General features: G+C 34.8%; 1 protein-coding gene across 6 annotated transcripts in view; it reads right to left on the bottom strand.

The window, feature by feature from the left end:
* Positions 1-24,582, bottom strand: part of AGMO (alkylglycerol monooxygenase) — a 387,401-nt gene that overhangs the window by 216,398 nt on the left and 146,421 nt on the right. The gene's annotated exons all lie outside the window — the stretch shown is intronic.

Below are 24,582 nucleotides of genomic sequence, written 5' to 3' on the forward strand. Positions count from 1 at the left end.
GTGATTTCTTATAATGATGTCACGTTTGATGCTGTAGACCATGTGAAACAGATTAGTTGTGACCAAATTAGTATTCTTTTGCAAGGCCAGCTGATGTGCACATGTAAAACATACAGCACATACTCTGAGATGCAATTAAATGATTCTCAAACACTATAGCATCAGTAATTCCAGCCTCATAAATATCTACCTTATAGAGATAGATTTTTATTTGTTTCTTGAAACAATCAACATGACAATTTAAGTAATTTTAATACATTTTCGTCCTTGAGAAACTTACTAAGAAAATGCTTTGGTGGCATTTTTTTTTTTTTGGTTGGATAATGCCTCACTTGTTCTTTTTAAAGAGTTCTTATATTCATGTGTTCTCGGCTGTCTTTAGGAAAGATTGATGTCTGGTGTCACTGCTAGGAAGTGCAAACTGTTCAGCCTCACTGCAATCTATGTCCTCATCCTCTTGCTCCACAGGATACCACATACTTTGGCAGCCAACATTCAGAAGGGAAGCGCTTTAACGGCAATAAGTGATGCCAATGAAACCTTTCCCACAATGCTCAAAACTTAGTGGTTGGAGGCTGAGGCACCAAATGGTGGGACTAAGGAAGATAAATGGATCAATTAGCTGACAGGTTCTAATGCTGTTTACCTAACCAATGCTGAAAGAGTTTCAAAATTTCTGCTATCATTAAAATTTTCACCAAAATATCACCCTTATGATAGCCTAGTAGAATCTGGGTCTGGTTAGTAATGTCTTGACCCTCTCTTTTGAGATATAAGAACTTAGTGATCAATTGTGTTAATAATAACAATTGTCAGTGTGCTTTTCTAGAAGTAATTTCCACAGTATAACATGTTCCAGCTATACCTCCACCCCTGGAGAGTGGAGCAATAGGAGGGAACCCTTCGCAATGTAAGTAAAATGAAAGGAATTTATATAAAATGACATAAAACAGGTGTTAAAGAAACAGTGAGCTCCTTAGTGGGGGAACACATGATATTGTGGAAGCAAGACATTCAAAAGCTATATGATCATGGCAAAGTCATTTAGAGTTTCCAATGTTCCCATCAATATGAGCGAGTTATAGTATTGCTTTTCATGAAAAACAATGTGGCTACATTCACAATATCAAGCAGGAATAGAATGTGAGTTTTTCTTTTTTTATAGATGGAATTGGATTCTGATTGGGATAAATAAGTTACTCATTTGACTGCTTTAGGTTACAAATAGTGTCAAAGCCACCAAATCCAGTGAAACCAAGTAACCACATGTTGATTTGACCCACTACCTTGGTCTTCTTGTATCCATGCTTTCAAAAAATTACCTAATTCTTCAAACTATTCCATGAAATAAACATTCAGTATTTTGCAAGTAAATCCATGAAGCATAAGATCTCAAACTGATCCTAACAACCATGAGTGATTTCTAAAATAAGTTGAAGTTGTGTTTTTGTTTTTTGCTTTTGTTTTTGCCTACTTCAATGCCAAGACTTTTTCAAATGTAAGTAAAATTCTACCAGGTCTCTCATATAGCTTTTGAATTAGGGACACCAAAAAAAGCAACCATTAAAAAAAAGGAGTGGGGGAGTCAGGAGAAGTAAAGACAAAAAAAAAAAAAAAAAAAAAGAGACTCTTGCCAGCAGTTGTGAAGAGAGGTGAAAATAGGAGAATAAAAGATAACATACATTGAAGAACAAAACTGTTTAGAGGGCTAGGCATGATTTTGAGATTGTCTTGGCTAATCTTAATAGTGAGGTAACTCTTATTTTCTTGCTATCTTAAAGAAGAGGAAACTGAGGAAAAACTTTTTCCAGATCATAATTATAAAGTGGCAGAGCCAGAATCGAAATCCAAACCTATCTGGTCCCAAAGCCCACACTCTTCCCTGAAGTCTGAAATTGATAAGTGCTCACAGCTCTGCATGAGATGAAACAGCCAGGTGACTGACGCATAGTGCCTGCTTTAAAGAGTGAGTTCTTGGGGCACCTGGGTGGCTCAGTCAGTTAAGCGTCTGACATCAGCTCAGGTCATGATCTCGTGGTTTGTGAGCCCAAGCCTCGAGTTGGGTTCTGTGCTGACAGCTCAGAGCCTGGAGACTGCTTAGGATTTTGTGTCTCCCTCTCTCTCTACCCCTGGCCTTCTCTCTCTCTCTCTCTCTCAAATAAACATGAAAAAAAAATTTAATTAATAAAAAATAGTAAAGACTGTTCTTTACACATAAAAAGAAGATGAAGACATTCATATGAAGAAAAGTATGGGGGCGCCCGGGTGGCTCAGTCGGTTAAGCGGCTGACTTCGGCTCAGGTCATGATCTCGCGGTCCGTGAGTTCGAGCCCCGCCTCGGGCTCTGTGCTGACAGCTCAGAGCCTGGAGCCTGTTTCAGATTCTGTGTCTCCCTCTCTCTGACCTTCCCCCGTTCATGCTCTGTCTCTCTCTGTCTCAAAAATAAATAAACGTTAAAAAAAAAAAGAAAAGTAAATGGAAAATAAGAAACCACAAGTACCAGATTAGTTGTGTAAATACTGCTTGTAATGGAGATCAGGGAAAGAATGTAGCTGGGGCCAGGTTAGTCAGGTTAAATCCTCAGAAGAGGCTAGGTTTGACACTCTCAATATGAAGATATTAATTTCCTAGAAAGATGGTATCTAGTATATTAAGAGAGTAACTTTTTCTAAACAAAACAAAACATATAAACAATGCAAAATAATTGTTACAGGATGCCTTTATTTAAAAAAATTCAAAACAGGGACATTGAGATTAGCCTTATTAATATATATTTTTTACTTTTACAAAGTACTAGTTGGTTTTAAAAAAGGTGATGCAGGACATAGTTTAAAATAGTACTTCATTTAAAAGTTATGTTCTATTGGTTTAAAAATTCATTTTATGTGCATTTTTAGGAACTATTACTATTGATCAAAGTGAAGCTTACAAAATATAAACAATTTAATAATGTTCCATTTAAGGAAAGAAAATGGAATTCAAATATCACTTGTTTTGAATAAAAAAGGACCACTTAACACTTCATCACAAATTAAAAGTTCCTTTCCCCAAATTTTACAACAAATGGTTCTAAGACACAGGCATGTAAATAAATTTCAGCTCAACTCTTTTTCCAAGTTAATTTACATAATCAGGAAGCTTAATTTTTCTCAAAAGCCTTCCAGAAGTTTTAGTAAAGTATCACAAATATTCTCTAGTGTGTCAACTGAACACTAAATTTCTACTTCAGCTAATTAAATTTACTGAAAATATTAATTTTTCCTCAAAGTACTTGTGTTACTGTCTTAAAAATTTCACCAAAAATATTTATTTAAATGCGTTTTTTTTTTGTTTTTTTTTTAATTTTTTTTTTTTCAACATTTTTTATTTTATTTTTGGGACAGAGAGAGACAGAGCATGAACGGGGGAGGGGCAGAGAGAGAGGGAGACACAGAATCGGAAACAGGCTCCAGGCTCCGAGCCATCAGCCCAGAGCCTGACGCGGGGCTCGAACTCACGGACCGCGAGATCGTGACCTGGCTGAAGTCGGACGCTTAACCGACTGCGCCACCCAGGCGCCCCTTAAATGCGTTTTTTTAAAAAAGAAAGAAACAAGTCTTTCTGTGGATTTCAGAGTGAATATTTACATAAACGAGATTATTAATCTTGGCTATTCTATTCACAATCACACACACATACACACACACACACACACACACAAGCAAATACAGTGTCTGATATTATTATCAATGCATTAAGCCCTTGCCCTTGTACCTTTTTAGCAATAAAATGTGCTCTTAGCAATAAAATGCACATGAATGTATATTACTTCCTTTGGTTTTACTAAAAGGCCTGTTGCTGATAGCTTCTCCTTTAATAGAACCAACCCATTTGGCAAATTTCTTACTTTTATTTGAAATATATACTTAGGAATCAAAACATGGAATACTGACAAGAAAAATTAAATAAACACTTTTATGCAATACTTTGGAAGAGGCATAAATAAAATTAGAAGTGAAATAAAGGAAAAAAAACTTGAATAATGTTAATTGTTATGTTGTTCAATTACAATGTTTCCTTTCAGTGATAAATTAAGCTAAATATGTTAGAAAAATTGTCTAGCACCATATTTTACTAAAACGAAATAAAATTTTCAGCAGAAGATGTTTCAGTCAAACCCCTCATCTCTTTTTATCTATAAATTTAGCAGGGTTTCTGTAGTCTCTTCAATGGGGAAAGAAACCAAGAAATTCTGTAGAGAGTTATACATAATCTTTAATGGAAAAGAAGACTGATATGACATAAAATTATTTTCACTGTAATGGAAACTATAAATTTCAAAGAAGACAATGTTTATAATTTATTTTCTGTATTTTAAAAAGGTAAGAGTAATTAAAATAATCTTTCTAAATAGGTGATGAGGAGTTCTGGATACTTACATATTCTGGTTAATAGAGAAATGCAAGTCATATGAAGTATCAAATTTCAAAGAATTAAACTAACATTGGCTACATGAAACAACACAGATAATTTAAATATTCCTGTTTCAAAAAATTCCTTCTTTCGTTCCTTCCTTCCTTCTTTCCTTTCTTCCTTTATTCTTTCCTTCCTTACTTCCTTCCTTTTCTCCCAAGGACTTCCTGGGGACTTTTTCTCCTACAGTAACCACTGACCTTTTGGTGCTATGTTCTTAGAGATGATTATAAAGTACTATTTTCACTTTCAAAGAGGATTTGTGGACATAGTAACACTAATCAGAATGAGGAAATGAGGATTTTTCTAATAATGCAAAAGGCACAAGATTTTAAGTGCCTTGAGTTGTAGTATAAACATAAGTAATTGCATTTCATATATATATGAAATATGAAATATATATGAATATGTATTTATATATTAGTTCATTTCTTTTGGATTCATTTTCTTCATTAGAGGGACAAGGGCATTTTGGCAAATGTTCGTAGAAGGGCATTGTATCAGGAGGACTTCCCATTCAGTTGCACAAATACTCTCAAGCCTAGGAATAGGCTGGCTCCAATTTGGTATGGGACAAACATTGGCTCCTATAGCATTACCCAGTAAAATGGATATTGCTTTAAGAAATTGAAAATCTGAACAAAGGAAAAAGGAGAAAGACAGAAAGAAAGAAAGACAGACAGAAAGAAAGAAAGAAAGAAAGAAAGAAAGAAAGAAAGAAAGAAAGATGAGAGAAGAAGAATGAAGGAAAGAAAGGAAAGAGAGAGAGAGAAATGTAACTGGATAGTAACCATGTATTAAATGTTACAGGGTTATTATAATGTTATTATCTAAGAGTTCATACCTTTATTCCTAATTTTCACTATCAGTTAAAGGTTAATATCCTACTTAATTGTGTACATGGACCTCATTGCTTATTTTTAATGTATCAAAAACAAAAATCAAATTATGACCCTTTGCATTTGATATGTATTACATAATTTGCATAAAACTTGTTCTTAATATCGTCTTCTTTTCTTCTCCCAGTTACTACATATTCTGGTCCTCCAGCCCCTTATCTCACCTGGATGACAGTTCTAGGGTATTCTTATTTCTTGTGTACGTTCTCCTTATGTGCTTTCTTTGGAGTACCAATATGACATATTTCTATGTCACCCAGGATTCACACTTGTTTCTTCATTCTTCTCACTACAATATATGTAATCCCTGGGCATTATCAAATTTTCACAGGGAGAAGAAAAGAGAGATTGAGAAAGAAGGAGTAACTTGCCCCAGGGCACAAAGCAACTTGACTAATAGTACAAATAAAATTAGATGACTGGTACAAACAATCTTCTCTTATTAAGGTGTAACCATTCACAGTGAGCCACATGTTTCACCATTGTTTGTGTATTATAATTACACTCTCAATAAATCAACTATAATCTCAAGTCTCCAGAATTTTATCTTTTACCTCTCTGCCCGGACAATACTAGCTCGATACTTACCCAGTAGAATAAAATTCTTTTAGAAGGCAACATTCTAATCATCTCATTCTCAATTCAATTTGTTTCAATAAACATTTTCTGTGCACCTTCTATTTACAAAGCACTGTGTTCATTCTACACTAAAAATAAATCTAAACGGATCAAAGACTTAAATGTAAAAGCTAAAACTATAAGACTCTTGAAAGAAAACAGAGCTGTTATTTGTCTGTGACCTTGGATTAGTCTCTTAGATATGATACCATAGTCTAAGCAAACAGAAATAATAGATATATTGCCCATAATTAAAATTAAAAAGTTTTGTGCAGTAAAGGATACTATTAACAAAATAAAGACAATGTTTCATTGTCTAGAATGAAGATAGAATGAAGGGAAATGTTTTCAAATTTTATCTGACAAAGCCCTTGCATCTAGAATGTACAAAGAACTCATAACAATAAAAAGATAAATTATCTGATTTAAATATAGGCAAAATGTTTAAAAGGACATTCTTTTTATTTATTTATTTTGAGAGAGACAGAAACAGTGCAAGTGCGGGAGGGGCAGAGAGAAAGGGAGTGAGAAAGAATCTCAAGCAGGCTCCACTCTGTCAGTGCAGAGCCCAGTGTGGGGCTCGAACCCACAAAACTGTGAAATCATGACCTGCGCTGAAACCAAGAGTTGTATGCTTAACCAACTGAGCCACCCAGGTGTCCCTAAAGAAACACTTCTTTAAAGAAGATACACAGATGACCAATAAGCATATGGAAAGATGCTCAACGTCATCAGTCATCAGTGAAATGCCAATCAAAACATTAATAAGATGCCATTTTTCATCTACTAAGATTTTTATAATAAAAAATGGACAATAACAAATGTGAATGAGGATGTGTAGAGATTAGCACATATACAGTACTGGCAGAAATATAAAATGGTGCAGCTGTTTTGGAAAACAGTTTACAATTCCTCAAAAAGTTAAATAAAGAGTACCTCATGCCTCTGGAATGCCACTCCTAGGTATGTACTCAAGAGAATGGATAATATGTGTCTACATATATCTAAAACGTGGAAATAACCCAAATATCTACCAGCTAATAAGCAGGTAAGTAAAATTTTGTGTATCCATACAATGAAATATTACTGAGCCATGAAAGAAATCAATTATTGACACATGCTACACTGTAGAGGAACCTAAAAACATCAGGCTAAGTGAAAGACACAAAAGATACTGTTTACATAAAATGCCCAAAATATGCAACCCCATAGAAACAAGGTAGATTAGTGCTTGCCAGGGTCTGAAGGGAAGGGGAATGGGGAGTCATTGCTAATGTATATGAGATTTCTTTTAGGGTGATGAAAATGTTCTGGAATTAGTGGTGATAGTTACATAATCTTGAGAATATGCCAAAAACCATTAAATCATACACTTTGAAATAAAATTTTATTTTATTTTTTAATTATTTGAGAGAGTATGAGAAAGGGAGAGGGGCAGAGGGAGGGAGGGAGAGGGAGAGGGAGAGGGAGAGGGAGAGGGAGAGAGAGAGAGAGAGAGAGAGAGAGAATCTCAAGCAGGCTCCACGCACAGCACGGAGCTCAATGGAGTTTGATCCCACGACCCTGATGAGAACCATGACCCAACCCAAAATTCAAGTTGGACACTAAGGGCGTTTGGGTGTCTCAGTTGGTTAATTGACCAGCTTCAGTGCCGGTCACGATCTTGCGGTTCATGGGTTCCAACTCATCGGGATCTGTGCTGACAGAACTTGGAGCCTGCTTTGGATTCTGTATCTCCCTCTCTCTCTGCCCCTCCCCTGCTCATGCTCTCTCTCTGTGTGTGTCTCAAAAATAAACTTAAAAAAAAAAAGTCAGACCCTCAACTGACTGAGCTGCCCAGGCACCCCTGAAAGGGTAAATTTTATATTAAAGGGTATAGAAATTACATCGTAATAACTTAAAACAAAAAGTACACTGGGAGAGAGGATGGTGGAAGGTGAGAGAAGAAAATTTTATGAATGGGCTAGTTATACACCATTCCACTTAAAAGTGAAACAAAACTAAACTATGTGCTAAATAGTGTGGATCAAAAGATGAATGACTCCTGTGTTTGAAACATTCATAGTGTGGAGAAAGCAGACACAGCCTAACAGAATACAATGAGAGGCAGGCTGGAACTAAGGGCTGCTTCCACAAATGGTTGGAATATGAAGAGAGAAGAGGAAGCAATTAGAGATTCTTTTGTAGGGTAGGGAAAAATCAAACTAAGTCTTGAAGGATGTCTCCCAGTAAAAAGGGCATTTCAGGCAACTGAAAACAAGCAAAGGTGGAAAGACTTAAATGTGGATAGAGTATCTGGAAAACAAAAAGCACTCCTGTAGGCTAGAGCTCAAGCTTGTGGAAGGAAGAGCTGCAGGCAGGTCACTACAGGAAGTTTCTGGCAGTAGTGACCATTGAAGAGTCTGCCAAATGGTTTGGGTCACACAAACCTGGCTTCTCATCTCACTTCCACTACCTATATTGCAGAGAGACCATCCTCAAAAGATAGGGATTATATTTGAGACCTTCCTCAAAACAGGGATTATACACAACAGTATACTGAGAGAACTTAAAGGCGATGACACAAGTAGACTGTTGTATTAGGTACACAGCAAAATCATACTTTTCTCATCACAAAAGTAAATATATGTTTATTTCAGTAAACTGGAAAAATAGAAGAGTAAATGGAAAAAAAAATACTGGCCTCTGTACTCCCTCTACTCAGACATGGTCATTGTTAACATCTTAGTGTGTATCCTTCCAGTCTTTTTTAGTGTCTGATTAGTTTATAATTATACAAAATATGAGATGATAAACTTTTCCATTATCCTCAAACATTTTCAACAGTCCTATAATGCTTTGCTTTTTGTATATATTTACCCTAATTATATAAATAATTACCATCAGTTTGAGAGCTTTGATTCCTCTATTGCTATGAATATTCATGGCTTACGTATTTTTAAATATTCACCAAAGTACTACGTGTTCTATAGTTTTAAAAGTTATACATTCCAATATGCATATAAAGAAGAACATCAATGCATGAGCCATCTTTCCCTTTTCTGATTCTTAATTCCCATAGGTAACCATTTTCAACTGCTTGAACTGTTTCCTTTGGTATTTACCTCTACATTTTTAAATAACATCCTTTTAATTTTTTTACCGTTTACTTATTTTTGAGAGAGAGAGACAGTGTGTGTGCAGGGGTGGGGCAGAGAGAGAGGAAGATACAGAATCCGAAGCAGGCTCCAGTCTCTGAACTGTCAGAACAGAGCCTGATGCGGGGCTCGAACCCACGAACTATGAGATCATGACCTGAACTGAAGTCAAATGCTTAACCAACTGAAACACCCAGGCGTCCCTTAAATAACATTCTTACATTAATATTTTTTAAAAATTTGAGACATTAACTACTGACTGCCTGCTACAATAGACATAAATTTAGCTCTTTACGCTGGCACTTATACACACACACACACACCTCACAAACTTCTTGTCTTCACTTCTTCCCAAAAGATCTATCATCTTTTTTTTTTGTTAAATTTAAATGTGTTCATTTTGTGACTTTGAAAATGTTATATGCTGCTGAGTGATGCAGCATATTATGAAATTTTCTTCTTCCATTTTGTTTACATGGTTTTTTTCTTACATATCAATGATTTATTTCCAAAGTCTGCTGATGAAAGTTTCTTTAGTAATACTTTCAAATATAACGAGTATTCTAAGAAAGTTTCCTTTTCTTTTTATTTTTGGAAAAAGTTTGTGGGGACTTTGGCTTCTCTGTTCTCAGGTTGGCCCCATAGTTGTCCTAGAGTTGGCCTTTTACCATCAATTGAGGATTTTCTTTAATGTCTCTATCATAGGATTTCCTGTTTCCTAAATACCATTTCTACCTACTTCCTTAACTTTTTTTCTTAATAAATAAATCCTCTGGTCTACAGAAGGTAAGGTTTGATATTAGGCACATATGAATATATTTTTATTTTATTTACATGCTTGATTTCTGGTTTTCTTAGATATATGATTTCAGACTGGGAATAAATTCCATTCAGAATTTTGATTGCATTGAAACATGGGCAACTAGAATCTAGTTGCTAGTGAAAAATCTCATGCCTTTATTATTCCATCACTTTTGGATATCTGACCTTATTATTTTCACCTTTCTAGAAGATGTTAGTCTATTTTTTTCCCAAATATTCCAAAATTTCATGATAACATGTTTGAACATGGGAATTGTTTTCATTTACTTGGTTAGAGCATGCTAAATTTGGAAAGTTCCATCCTTTTAGTCTCAAACATTTTATTTATACATTTGATAAGAACCTTATTTCCACTTTCTTTGTTCTTTTTTTTTTTTTAGAGAAAAAAACAGTTGGCTAACCAAAACACCCACAGATATTATAAGAAAACTACAGACTGATATTTTTCATGAACACCCATGCAAAATTCTTAACAAAATACCAACAAATTGAATCCAACAAAGTATAAAAGGAACTATACACCACAACCAAGTACGATTTACCCCAGGTATACAAGATTCAACATTCAAAAAATAATATAACTCATCATATTAATAGGCTAAAAAGAAAAATCAGATCTATAGATGCAGACAAAGCATTTATCAAAATCCAGTACTCCTTCATTGTAAAAATTCTCAGTAACCTAGGAATAGAGGAAATCTTCCTTAGCTTAGTGAAGACTATCTTCAAAGAACCTATAGCTAAGATCATACTTAATGGTGAAAAACCTGAAGCTTTCCCACTAAGACCAGGAATAAGGCAAGAATGTCTCCTCTTATAACTCCTTTTCAATATTGTAATGGAAGTTCTACCTGAAACATTAAGAAAAGGAAATAAAATTTGTACAGATAGAGAAGGAAGATATATAACTGTCTTTGTTTACAGATGACAAAATTGTCTACAGGAAAATTCCACTGAAATGACAAAAAAAGGTCCCGGAACTAATAAGAGATTATAGCAAGGTTGTAGGATACAAGGTCAACATACAAAAGTAAATCATTTTCAGATATACCAGCAATTAACAAGTAAAATTTGAAATTAAAAACACAATACCATTTACATTAGTATCCCCCCAAATGAAATACTTAGGTATAAATCTAATAAATTATGTACAAAACTTCTGTGAAGAATGCTTAATAACTCTACCTAACAAAATCAAATAATAACTAACTAAATGGAGAGACAGTACATGTTCATGGATAGGAAGACTCGGTATTGTCAAGATGTCAGTTTTTCCTCAACTGAATCTATAGAATCAATGCAATAACAACCAAAATCCCAGCAAGTTATTTTATGGATTTTGACAAATTCTAAAGTTTTTATGCAGAAGCAAAGGACTCAGAACAGCCAACACAATATTAAAAGTCACTATTTGAAAACTGGCCCTACCCGACTTCAAGACTTACTACAAACTATAGTACTTGAAACAGTGTGGTATTGGTGAAAGAGACAATTAGATGAATGCAATGAAATATCCCAGAAATGGGCTCACATAAATATAGAGAACTTTGTCCTATGACAAAGGAGCAAAGGTAATACAGTGGAGCAAATAATCGTTTTCTTCAAGCAACAGCGCTGGGAAACAGGACATCTACATGAAAAAAAAAAAAAAAGAATCTAGACTCAAACATTACAACTCTTCACAAAAATTAATTCAAAATGCATCACAGACCTAAATGTAAAATACAAAATATAAAACTCCTAAAAAAATAAAATAGGAGAAAATCTAGATAACTTTGGGTATTGCAATGACTTTTTAGATACAACACCAAAGGCATGATCCACGAAAAAATGGATAGGCTGCACTTCATTAAAATTAAAAAAACTTTGCTCAATGTTAAGACGATGACAAGACGAATCACACTGGGAGAAAATGTTTACAAAACACACATGTGATAAATGACAGTTGTCCAAAATATACAAAAAAAACACAAAAACAAAAACAAAAACAAAAACCTCTTAACACTCAGCAATAAGAAAACAATGGGCCCAAGATCTTAAAGGACACCTCATCCGAGAACATATTCAAATGGCAAATAAGCACATGAGAACATACTCCACATTACATGTCATCAGGGAAATGCAAATTCAAACAACAGTGAGATACCACCACACACCCAGTAGAATGGCCAAAATCCAGAACATTGCCAACTCCAAATGCTGGTGAGGATGTGGAAAACCAGGAAATTTCATTATTGCTGATGGGAATACAAAATTGTACAGCCACTTACAAGACAGTTGAGTAGTTTCTTACAAAGCTAAACATACTCTTACCATATGATCCAGTAATTGCATTCATTGGTATTTACCCAAAACAAATGAAAACATATCCACACAAAATTTTGCACATGGATGCTCACAGCAGATGGATTCATAATTATAAAACTTTGAAAGCAACCAAAATGTCATTCGATAGGTAAATGGGTACACTGTAGTGTAGCCAGAGAATGGAATATTATTATTGAGCAATACAAGATGAGTGGTGAAGCCATGAAAATATATGAAGCAAGCTTAAATGCATATTAATAAGTGAATAAGCCACTTAATAAGTGAATTATTAATAATTGGCTTATTAATAAGCCAATTAATAAGTGAATGTAGGCTGAAAAGCCTACATTAGTTATAATTTCAATTATATGACTTTTGGGAAAAGGAAAAATTATTTAAAGTAAAAGGATCAGTGGTGGCCATGGATTGGAGTAGGGAGAGGAATAAATAGGTGGAGCTCAGAGGATTTCTAGGGCAATGAAAAATACTTTGCATGATATTATAATGATGGATAAGTGTCATTATACAGTCTTCCAAACCCACAGAATAAGGGAAGTCTCTGTCCCTTTGTCTTAATTTTCTTGTGAACCTAAAACTTCTCTATAAAAATAAAGCCTTGAAAGAAAGTTGATTACACTTCAGACCTTCTGGGCTAATCCTCTATTTTTTTAACCTTATTTATTTATTTATTTATTTATTTATTTATTTTTAAGTTTATTTATTTTTGAGACAGAGAGAGACAGAGCATGAACGGGGGAGGTTCAGAGAGAGAGGGAGACACAGAATCGGAAGCAGGCTCCAGGCTCTGAGCCATCAGCCCAGAGCCCGACGCGGGGCTCAAACTCACGGACCGCGAGATAGTGACCTGAGCTGAAGTCGGATGCTTAACCGACTGAGCCACCCAGGCACCCCATTTTTTAACCTTATTTATAGTTTGTTTGTTTGCTTTTTATTCTATGCTTTGGAAAATTTTCTCGGCGCGCCTGGGTGGCTCAGTCGGTTAAGCATCTGACTCAGGTCATGATCTCGTGGTCTGTGAGTTGGAGTCCAGCATCAGGTTCTGTGCTCACAGCTCAGAGCCTGGAGCCTGTTTCAGATTCTGTGTCTCCCTTTCTCTCTGACCCTCCCCCGTGCATGCTCTGTCTCTCCCTGTCTCAAAAATAAATAAACGTTAAAAAAAATTAAAAAAAAAAAAAGAAAATTTTCTCAAGTTTCTGTTTCAACCCATATTTGAGTATCTTATTTGTTTTCATGTATTTAATTTGTAAGAATTCACTTTGTTCTTGTGTATTTCTTTTATACACTTTGTTCTTGTGTATTTCTATTTTTGTTGAATAAATGCAATATCTACTCTTCCTTCTCTAAAGCCATTAATCATGATAGGATTTAAAACCTTTTTTTTCTGCTCCTTGCATGTCTCTGTTTCCCTAATTTTCTTTTGTTGCTATTGCTGTTTTGCTTTTTAATTTGACCTCTATCCTTCTCTCACACTTTAAATATCTATAGGCCAGGGAGAAATCCTTTTATTGTTGGCCTGGAGGTTAGAAGATTACTCCAGAAATATTGAATCCAGTGGGGAAAGATAACCTCTGTTTTCCTGTGTTCAGTTACTTTCTTGCCTTTGGCTCCACCCGCTATTCCCATGTCTAAGAACCTTCCAGTTCATTGCACTCAGAAAGTAAGCTGTCTTTTCCTGAATAAGGGAATGGAATTTTCCGAGGTCTTCTGGAGTTCTGGGGATCACAAAATGCTTATACAGAATTTCAACTGATCCTGTAGCTTTCAACGCCAACTATACACCCTCTTCTGATGCTCTTACTCTAATTCTTGGCACTTTCTAGGGTTCTCCAGTACAGATTATCTTTGTTCTTGGCTCCATACTTTGTAACTTGACTTTCATCCATCTTGGTTCAGCTATTTTGTTTTATTCTTGCCCATCAAATTTCAGCTTTCAAAGTTTGTTGCAGTACATCCCACTTATTGCTCAATATTCTTAGGGCTTATAGCTTTCTTTGTCGTGTTACTATAATTTTTTTGAGGCTTCTTGAAGAAGCAGAGATGAATGCAATTGGTCAAGCAGTCCTATTGAAGTGGAAGTAAGTATCTATGTTTTTGTACTATAAACTGACACTGGTAATCTATGATCTTTTAATAATACTTAATGCTATAAAACAATATTCAGTCATTTTAAAAATGAACTTGGGGGCACCTGGGTGGCTCAGTCGGTTGAGCGTCCGACTTCAGCTCAGGTCATGATCTCGCGGTTGTGGGTTCAGGCCCGTGTTGGGCTCTATGCTGATGGCTCGGAGCCTGGAGCCTGCTTCGGATTCTACGTCTCCCTCTCTCTCTGCCTCTCTGCCGCTCATGCTTTGACTTTCTCTCTCAAAAATAAACATTTTTTAAAAATTAAAAAAAAAATGAATTTGAATGTTACAATGAAAGTTTTGGGATTTTTATTTCACTATCAATTTTTCCAACAAAGAATTTGAAATATTGATTCCTTCTGCATATTATGCTTCAAAAGCAGTGTTTTCTGAAATCTACCACCCATTCAGTGGTCAGATAATTTTAAGAAATGTATATTCCCCATAGAGATACATGATGCTTATTAAGATAACAAAGGTTCAGAGTGAATAAACACATTTAACTTAGTTTAAACTTGAGTTCCCTAAACTGACTTCACAATTTGACAACGTTGCTACAAAATTCCAAGAAGCAGAATTGTAAAAAGTAGAATATTTATTCTGTGAAACACATTCTAAGAAATTCTGTTATAAGTTTAATATTTACCATGGCACGGTTTGTACAAACATACTGTGTAATTAATGTTTATTGGGATTACTATCAATTCTTTTGAATGTGTCAGAAAAAGAACTATAGTGGACAAGTTTACCATGGATATATGATTTGGCAAGTATCCTTAATATTTGGACTCCAAGTGGCAAGCATGACAGTTACATTTAATGCAGAATACACAAATATGAAGAATAAATTATTCCTGCCACCTATGCACTTGAACCTAGCTCTAGAGCTGAAATAGAAAACATAATTTTGCTGTTTTACTTTTTAGCACAGACATACAAATGTTGAAAATCCAACCCTCCATGACACTCAAAGTTGTTATTTAATTATGTAGTATATAATTGGGTTAAATTAACATAAAAACTATTCAGAAGTAGGAAAAGAAAGAAAGAACAGTTATTTAGTTCACAGGACTGCTAACTCTCTCACTTGCCTACAAGGAAGCGTCACTTGAATTACCAAAGTAGCTATTTTTCTGCTGTTAGCTCTTAACCAAATATTGGCACCTAAGAGCACCGTCTCTCCTTCAGTGGATCAAGCCAAATACAACTACAGCCCAAAAAAGACATCCTGTCCCTCCTTTAATAGCCAGCAGTCTCCTCTCTCAGTTCCAAAGAAAAACAAGAGCAAATATTTGTAAAGATTTTTTTGTCTTGTACCAAAATGAGCATTAATAAAATCATGCTTGGAGAAAAGCACTGAGAGGGTATATAAAAATGATACTGTAATGTCAAAGTGGGAAGCATTAATTCATAATATGCAGAAGTATTTTTAGATGGTACTGACAGTTTGCATGAAGCTTGGGATTGGTGTGACTTGCCTTCATAGGAAAGGAATGGCCTAGCCTGGGAATTTTATTGGCAGACATCATAGCTTAAAAATGCACATGGGATGTCTGTCTTACAAAGCAATAAGCATAATATTTTACTTTTTTTCATTTTATAAAAGGAATCAGTTATTATACAAGCGAAGAGTTTTCTTGCTTTTCTCATTATTCATCTTACTTTTGCTAGACAGTATTAAACAGAAGTCTGAATATTATCTTGGATTTTATGGTTCTCTATGGTTTGCAAAGTACTTTCACATACGTCACCTCCTTTAATCCTTGCAACAACTGTTGAGGGTGTTATTAATATCTCTGCTTTATCTAAAAGAAAATTGAAGACCAAAAGGGATTAGTGAATTGCCTGAGACTACACGACCACTAAATAATAGAGCCAAATGTGGAACCGTGAACTTCTGCTTTCAAATCCAAAGAGGACATTCCCCTCTACCACCTTTGTGACATGCTCTTCCTTTTTTTTAATTCACTTAACATAACTCCAGATTTTATGAAACATCAGCCCACATTAGGGAGTTATTTTGCATCATATGCCAGATTGAAGCAGACAAAATTACTTTTTTTTTTCAGGTCATAAGCAGGTGAATATCAGCAATACCACATAGTTCAATCTAATACATAAAGAATTCCTGTAATGATATATGATAATTTGCAATACTGCTGAAGTATAAATGTCCTGTTTTAAAGCTACACCATTAAAATTTAATGTTTCTTAAAACAAAAACAAAAACATATAATATCAGTTCTAGCAATCTAAGCCATATCTTACGCACACACTGATTTTGCCAATTTGATTGACTTAGTTAAGCTAATACAAATAAAATTATCCAATTGGTTGTTCTGACTGAGAACTATTTGTTTTCATATTTCAATGAATAAATCTATAAATTTAGTTGAATGAGTTCATTTGTGTAAAAACAGTATACATGATGCACTGAGAAAAGGTGCTTGTGGGGAGGGGTTCGAGGGAGTTCTCAGATGTCAGAGGCCCTGTGCGTGGCCTCAGGATACTGAGAGGAAGGGAAGAGTGGTCATGTAAGGAATGCTCTCATTTCCTGCCCTCTCCCCAGGGAGGCATAGATATCATAAAAGGTCCCGGAATGAACTCTTCTGAATCCTAAAATAATTCTTTTTCAACTTTTAAGGGATGGGTAAAATTTAGGTTTCATCTTGCTTTTTTTTTAAAAAAATGTGACTGTCAGTCATTAAAAAAAAAAAAAAATCATACTCCCCAAGGCATGAAATTAATAACTTGTGTTCATAGATTTTATAATGGTTCTAAACAAAGTTATATTTTTAAAAAATGTATAATTTTCCTCAGCTTAGATCAGAAAAATATCAGTAAGAAGAGTAAAGATGCCTATATGTCAATCTCCTTGACATGGCAGCCTGTAACAATTACTGTTAAAAAGCAAGGTGGCCTCTTCTGTCATTCCAGAGTCTATCAGATGGATAGGGTGATCTCTAAGGCATGGCCAATATTGAATTTGAAACTGTGATTAGTGATTAGCATTTGTTAAGAATTTTCACTCATTATTTAACTCATTTATTGACTTAAGTTTATTTGTTCACAAATAAATACCTACTAAGTGCTCACTGTGAGCATAGCAAGATTTTCAGGTACTTTGTAGCCTTGGGGATACAACAGTGAGCAAAAGTATTATATAAGGTTTTAAAGTAACTATTTATCCAATTTCACTATTTCTTTTAATGAAACTTTGTCAGCCTTAGATGCCAGTCCCTGTTTTTAATTTTTTTCATAGACAATAGCTACAACCACACTTTCTCCAGTTTTCTTTATGAAGAGCCTCTGAAAAGTACAGTCACAATGATTGTGGAAAATTTGTTATCTTATTTAAATTAGATTGTGTTCAATTATACTTACTATATTAATTAATGTTTATGATGTAAATAGCTTTAAAAAAAGACTTTCAATTTTAATGAATTATTTAGTAAGATCTGAGAAATTAAATATTGACCTAGGCTTTATGCCAATTTAAACATAAGATTTTCAACTCACATTGACACGATTTAAAAATAAGGTATTAGTGAAAAAGTAACAAACATACATAACTAGGAACTTTTCTCCAGGAAACTGGAGAAATTTGGAACAAAACCAAGTTCTATAAGAAAATATTTTAGATAAAATATGGAATAAAAAGAAACTATAATTTCTGAACTGGAAATTAAACTGAGTGAGAAAGTTAAGGTAATTGACATTACAATTAAATATAGATTGTGATATATTGGTGTGTAATATTGTAGGCCTATTGTGTTATACAACGAGTGTTGAAGAAGATAGAGGTGGTCCCTGCTCTATAAGGCCTATTATTGAACAATGGAAATGAAGGTTGTTTAAGTACCCAGAGATCAGGGGACATGTCCAGCTAAAGCATAGGCCATCAAAGAAAAAGTCATTGCTTCGAAGTAATTGGAATTTTCTGCTACCCCATTTACAGTCTCATTATTACAGTGGTATATACTTTTGAGATCATAGGGTTTCTTCAAAACTTTTTATCTGAAGATAACAATAAATATCCCATTTTAACCCCATTTTTTAAAAAATATCTAGGGGCGCCTGGGTGGCGCAGTCGGTTAAGCGTCCGACTTCAGCCAGGTCACGATCTCGCGGTCCGTGAGTTCGAGCCCCGCGTCAGGCTCTGGGCTGATGGCTCGGAGCCTGTTTCCGATTCTGTGTCTCCCTCTCTCTCTGCCCCTCCCCCGTTCATGCTCTGTCTCTCTCTGTCCCAAAAATAAATTAAAAAAAAAAAAGTTGGAAAAAAAAATTAAAAAAAAATATCTTGATTGCCACTTCCTGTGTTCTTGGAATACGTGTTAAATAAAGGTTGTAGAGGAAGAGCATTACTCATATTTCCTCTCAGTGTTACAACTTCATCTTTACCACCTCTAGATAGTAATAACAACCATAATGGGTTATACTCAAGGTCAAGCACAATGAGCTTCAGTAAAAAGCTATAGGACGTGGTGATTTACTTCGATATTAGGATAGCCACGGAGGGCCTATTTTACTGGAGCTCTAACTTGTCTATATCTGAGCGGTAGGGGTTTTCATTAACATTCATCAAATCCTCCTGCAGAGAGACCTGGGCTGCTGGTCTCTCTAGAATGAGCATGTCTTTTGGCACTTTGTTGATCAGACTTCTGGGATAAGAGAAGGAAAGCATACTCAGTAAATGATTCAGGATCTTAGAATTCACTTCCTTTGCCAAGAAAGGAAAACCAGAGTCTTTGGGGGGCTGAGAAACTCAGATATTTACACATGTATTTACTTGAAGAAGTGTGGTACAAATTCCCAGTACTCCCAGGAAAATAAGAATATTGTTTTGCGGTTATATTTGGCAAAAGGACTAGAGATTCAATGTCATGATAGACAAATATTACAAACATTGAAAAAAATGAAATAAGACCTTTCCCTTATTTATGCACCACAAATGTTTCAAATAATTCACAATAGTTCTGCAAATGACCACAGGTCCACAAACTTAAGGCTGAGTGATATTAAGTTGGACTCAAAAGAATCCTACTTGGAAAAGGTAAAAAGTTTTCTAATGCAAAAACAAGACACAAAATATGTATGATACCGTAGATCAATTTTATCACCGACATCAACATAGAATTTCTAAGTAAGGTAAGTTTTAGAGAATATCAGAAAGCTAATTTCATTGCACATATTCCCCAGTACCCTAAATTATTCTTTTCACTATTTATTGAGCTACGTAAACTCAATAAATATTAGTCGACATTGATGTATTATAAAATTTTTGTCAAATGAAATTATTCTTTTCTAATTTATTTGATGTTCTGAAAAAGATGGGAGGTTTCAAGACTGTAAAAATGAAACAAATGTTTTATACAATTGTTCCATCAAAGGTAAACCTTCAAGATTATTAGTCTTCTGGAAAATCAATCCTACTAATGTCATAGATGTTTTTCTTTCTATGGTACACTATCATTGGGAAAGTCCTACAAATTAAAATATCCGATTAAGTGCTAAAATATACAAAGCGATAACTTAAAACCCTACTTCTTTTAGCAGAATGGTATGTCTTGACTACTGGACACTAAACATAAAAATTAACAGGCATAGCTAAATCACAGTTATGTGAATTGCATGACCATACAGGAACTATAGATTTTTACCAACATTATCTTACTTTGTGGTTCCCTAACTGCTAAATACTATACGTTTCTCATTCTAGAACTCTATCACAGGTACAAGGAGAAATTAAGCTGTATCATGTGATTGGCCAAAGCGATCTATATGAACATTTTACATATCCAATCAATGTAACAGAATGATAGTGATTTATAAAGGAGTACATGCAAAATAGGGAGGAAAAAAAAAATGAATTACTTTACAAACTGTACTTAATTCTATCTCCTCCAAAGGCATCTTCTAACACTCACTGAGCCAAATTTCCTAGAGGGTAGAATGCAGCAGGCATAAATTGCAGGATGATAGGCTGTCAGATTCCCTGAAAAGGTCCACTTTCACAGAGTTTTACTACAGGATGTGAAAGAAATTAACTGGATGTAAACATCTGGAGTGTCAGACTACTATGAGTTAGATAATTGGAATAAGATATAAAAAGGAAGAACATTCCATTGTCCTTTACTTCTGAATTGCCGGATACAATTTTGGTGTGCCTGTTAGGGATGAAATTATTTAACAGTGTACAGGAACTGTTTAAAATATACAAAGAGAATAAATACAAAAGACTAGATTGCAAGTAGGGGCACTCTTTTTTTCTAAGTAGAAGGAATGGACATGACCCAAATAGGAGGCATCTTAGAAGCAATGAGAACATAGAAGAAATTTGTTCACTACTAGCAAATGACACACTCCTACTTTATATTTACTTATCTCTTTTTCCTAATGTAGTCCAGTAAATTGAACTGTATTCACCTCACTTATACTTGCTTGAAGGCAAAGAACAGAGCTGTCTCTCCACTACCTACCTTCTACACTACTCCTACTGGCAACACACACACACACACAATAATAATAATAATAAATTGGGTTGTCCTTAGGATTCTATAATTTTATTTTAACTCTATTTTGAAAACAAGCATTAATAAGCATTTCTTGAATTCATAATAGGTTCAAGAAGAGAGGGAAGGAAGATATTCTAGATGAGAAGAAAAAAACTGAGCAGTTAAGACACAAACTAAAGAAACATTGGGGAAAACAAGAATAATTGCATTTGTCTAAAGGATACAGAAATGTTAAAGTAATGGAGAAACCATACTTTGAATGTTCAGGTATAGGAACAGTATGACCATTTCAAATAATTGTGGCTGTAACAATGGAAGAAATGCCTTGAAGTTGCATTTGCATGTTTTTAGTTCTAAGTCTGGATGAACTCTTTGATGCAAGATTAAAAAATCATCCACAGAGTATTTCAGCAGAGCTGACTGAATTTTAGAGCACAATTTGGCATAATGAGCCATGAGAAAACTGTTGACCAATTTCTTTCAAAAATATGCTCCAATAATAGCAAAGGGGATTCCTTAACCTTTCTGCTTGTTGCTTGAAGAAGAAAAGATACAATCCTAGTCACTTACTGAAGGCCTTTTTCATAGGTTCTTCAAGCAAAACTGAGATAAACGTAGACCCATTAGAGTTCATATTTGTACATTGTTGTGACTGAACTGGAATGGAAACTGGAGTTTACCAGAGGCTTTCTGCTCCTCCCTCCATAAAAACATGTAATCTTAGCCAGACCTACTTGGTCACTTGCCATAAATAAATTATGAACTTGGCCACTGATGGTCTTTTAAATATTAAAATAATTCTACAGCTTAAAATATAGACTTTGGCTAATCCTTTTAGGCCAAATTAATATCTAATGTGCTGCATGTGACATGGTACTTCAGGAAATTAAAAAAAAATCCTTGTAAAATTTTTTTAAGCAGGTAAGTCATACCAATGTTTGTGAATTACTTAATTCCTCTGGTAGTTTCTCTATTACTGTACTTCCTCAACAACCCATGAAATATACTGGCCAACAAAGTCTCAAAAAGTGTTGATTAATGTAAGGTGAATGTCTTCAAATATAAAATCATTCAGAGAAATGGACCTAGAAAATGAAAGTGAGATTCATGGTGGTCTCAGATGGTGGTATTGATTGTATCTTTATCAGACGGTGGTACTGATTGTAGACAAGAGACTAATTCTAAGTATTGTGCATTGAGTCGTATTTATAATCACAGACTTTTTTCTTGAAAAAGAATCACCAAATGGGATGCCTGGGTGGCTCTGGCAATTAAGCATCCAATTCTTTATTTTGGCTCAGGTCATGATCTCATGCCCGAAGTCAGGCTCTGCATTGACAGTACAGAGCCTGTTTGGGATTCTCTCTCTGTCCCTCCCTCTCTCTTTCCCTCTCTCTCTCTCTCTCTCTCTTAAAGTAAATAAATTTGAAAAGAATAATAATAAAAAAGAGAGTCATCACGTATGATTACAAAAGAACAAATACTAAAGACTAACCTAAAAGAATTAACTATGGAACTTGTTGATCCCTAGGACAAAAGCACCTAAATAGGAAAAACAAAAACAAAACAAAACAAAAAAACAACAAAAAAAACAACTCAACATTTTGTAATCACTATCATAAAATGAGGCAACTTTGGCAAGAAGTAGTGCCCTATGTTTGTTGCAAATTTCAAGCACAGACCAGAAGTCAAAGGACTGTTTTCCACATCACTGAATCCACATCGTCATGTCTTTTTATTTTTTTTTTTAAGTTTATTTATTTCTGACAGAGAGAGAGAGGGAGAGAGAGAGAGAGAGAGCAAGCATAAGCTAGGGAGGGGCAGAGAGAGAGGGAGACACAGAATCCAAAGCAGGCTTCGAGTTCTGAGCTGTCAGCACAGAGCCCAACACAGGGCTCAAACTCACTAACCTTGAGATCCTGACCTGGGCCAAAGTCAGATGCCTAACTGATTGAGCCACCCAGGTACCCCACGTCATGTCTTTTTTTATATATAATTAGATAAAGTAGCTCAGAAAACATTGCCTTTTGTTGTATTGTGAAAAACTGTCTTAACTTTTGAGTTTCTTGGGGAATAAATTTAACAGGTAACTTTGTATAAGTTAAAGTGTACAGCATGCTTCTTTGATGTTTACATATTGTAATACCATTGTTAATGTAGCAATATTTATCCATTACATAATTATAATACAATATTAATTTCCTTATTCATTATACTGTGCATTAGATCTCTGTGGCTTATTTACTTCTCATTACAAGTTTCTACCCTTATTACAAGTGTATTATCACTCTTACTCCCCTCACCAATCTCCATCCCCTGGTAACCATCATTTCTTTCTCTATTTTACAGGTTGAACTTGTTTGGATTCTACCTATCAGTGATATCAGACAGTACTTGTCTTTCTTTGTTTTATTTTGCTTACCTTAATTTTCTCAAGGTCCAACCATGTTGTCATAAAGTGGAGGATAGCTTCCATTCTCATGGCTGAATAGTATTCCATTGTGTATTTGTACGATATCTTTTTTAATCCATTCACTTCAAATCTCTCACTTTGATGGGTTGAGTACAGGCCTTCGTGAGCCAAATCTACTAGGCATGGGCCCACTAGGACTAACCTAACCTATACTGCTCCCTGTTCTTGAGGTGTCTTTCCCTTCTGTTTTCACCACTGCTTTACAGAAACAAACAAAAAAACCCTGCTTTGGATATTAAATCAGAATAAGGACATAAATATTCTCATATTAATTAGAGGTTGGTATGTTGGATCTGATGTCACGTAGGTAAAATATTTTATTTCATTTAAAAGTCAAAATATCACCATGGGATTAATGGCGGTGACCTTATTTTACAGAAGAGTAAGTTGCGTTTCAAAGAATAAAATAAACGTGCAAAGATTTCCCAGCTAAAAAATGGCACTATCAAAAACCATTTCCAAGACCTGTAGTTACACTATCTTTTTGGACTGGATCCTTTGTCAGGTTCTTGGCAATATTCAATTTGATTCAGTCAGGGGCCTTTTTTTGTGAGTACCCATCATTTGGTGATGAAGTGCTCAACAGCATGACAGAAAAGAATCTATGTGTGAAATGTAAGCCTCTCACCATGATTTAAATGCTCGTGGAAAAGTCATAATCAATAAAGGGCACAATGGTTTATCTAAAAAACTTAACTACATGGCTTAGTACTAGATTAAATAGCAGTAATTTGATGTTATTGAGGCATAAATTAATGTTGGAAAATACCACACTTCAATTTGTCTAAGTATCTATTCAAGACAGACAAAAGTTTTCCATCTTTTTAATTCAAAGAGGGGACTTAGTAACACTAAGCTTTATAATTTGCTCCAAAGCATTCATTTTTAGCACAGGAACTACTCAGTCTCACATATTTGGGAGCTAATCTATGCTGCCAATATTGTTTTATCTTTTTTTACTTAAGGATGTATCCTAGAGTGCAAGCAAAACAACTATAATGAAAAATTAATGGTTTGTTGTAAAAATTACTCTGGACTACCGTAAAACCTCTAAGTCAGTATAAGATACACTTGCAAGAACACAAATGGAACAGACTCATTGGCATTTATTCTCTCATTTACCTAATGAAACTGAACATACAGAAACACCCAGTCTGGCTATAATTTTCCTTTATGAGTTGGAGGTACAACAGGGAGTGGAAAAGACTGCATGTC

The sequence above is a fragment of the Panthera pardus genome, unplaced genomic scaffold (genome assembly GCF_024362965.1).
Source record: "Panthera pardus isolate Hobbes unplaced genomic scaffold, ASM2436296v1 HiC_scaffold_8, whole genome shotgun sequence".
In the NCBI taxonomy this organism is placed as follows: Eukaryota; Metazoa; Chordata; class Mammalia; order Carnivora; family Felidae; genus Panthera; species Panthera pardus.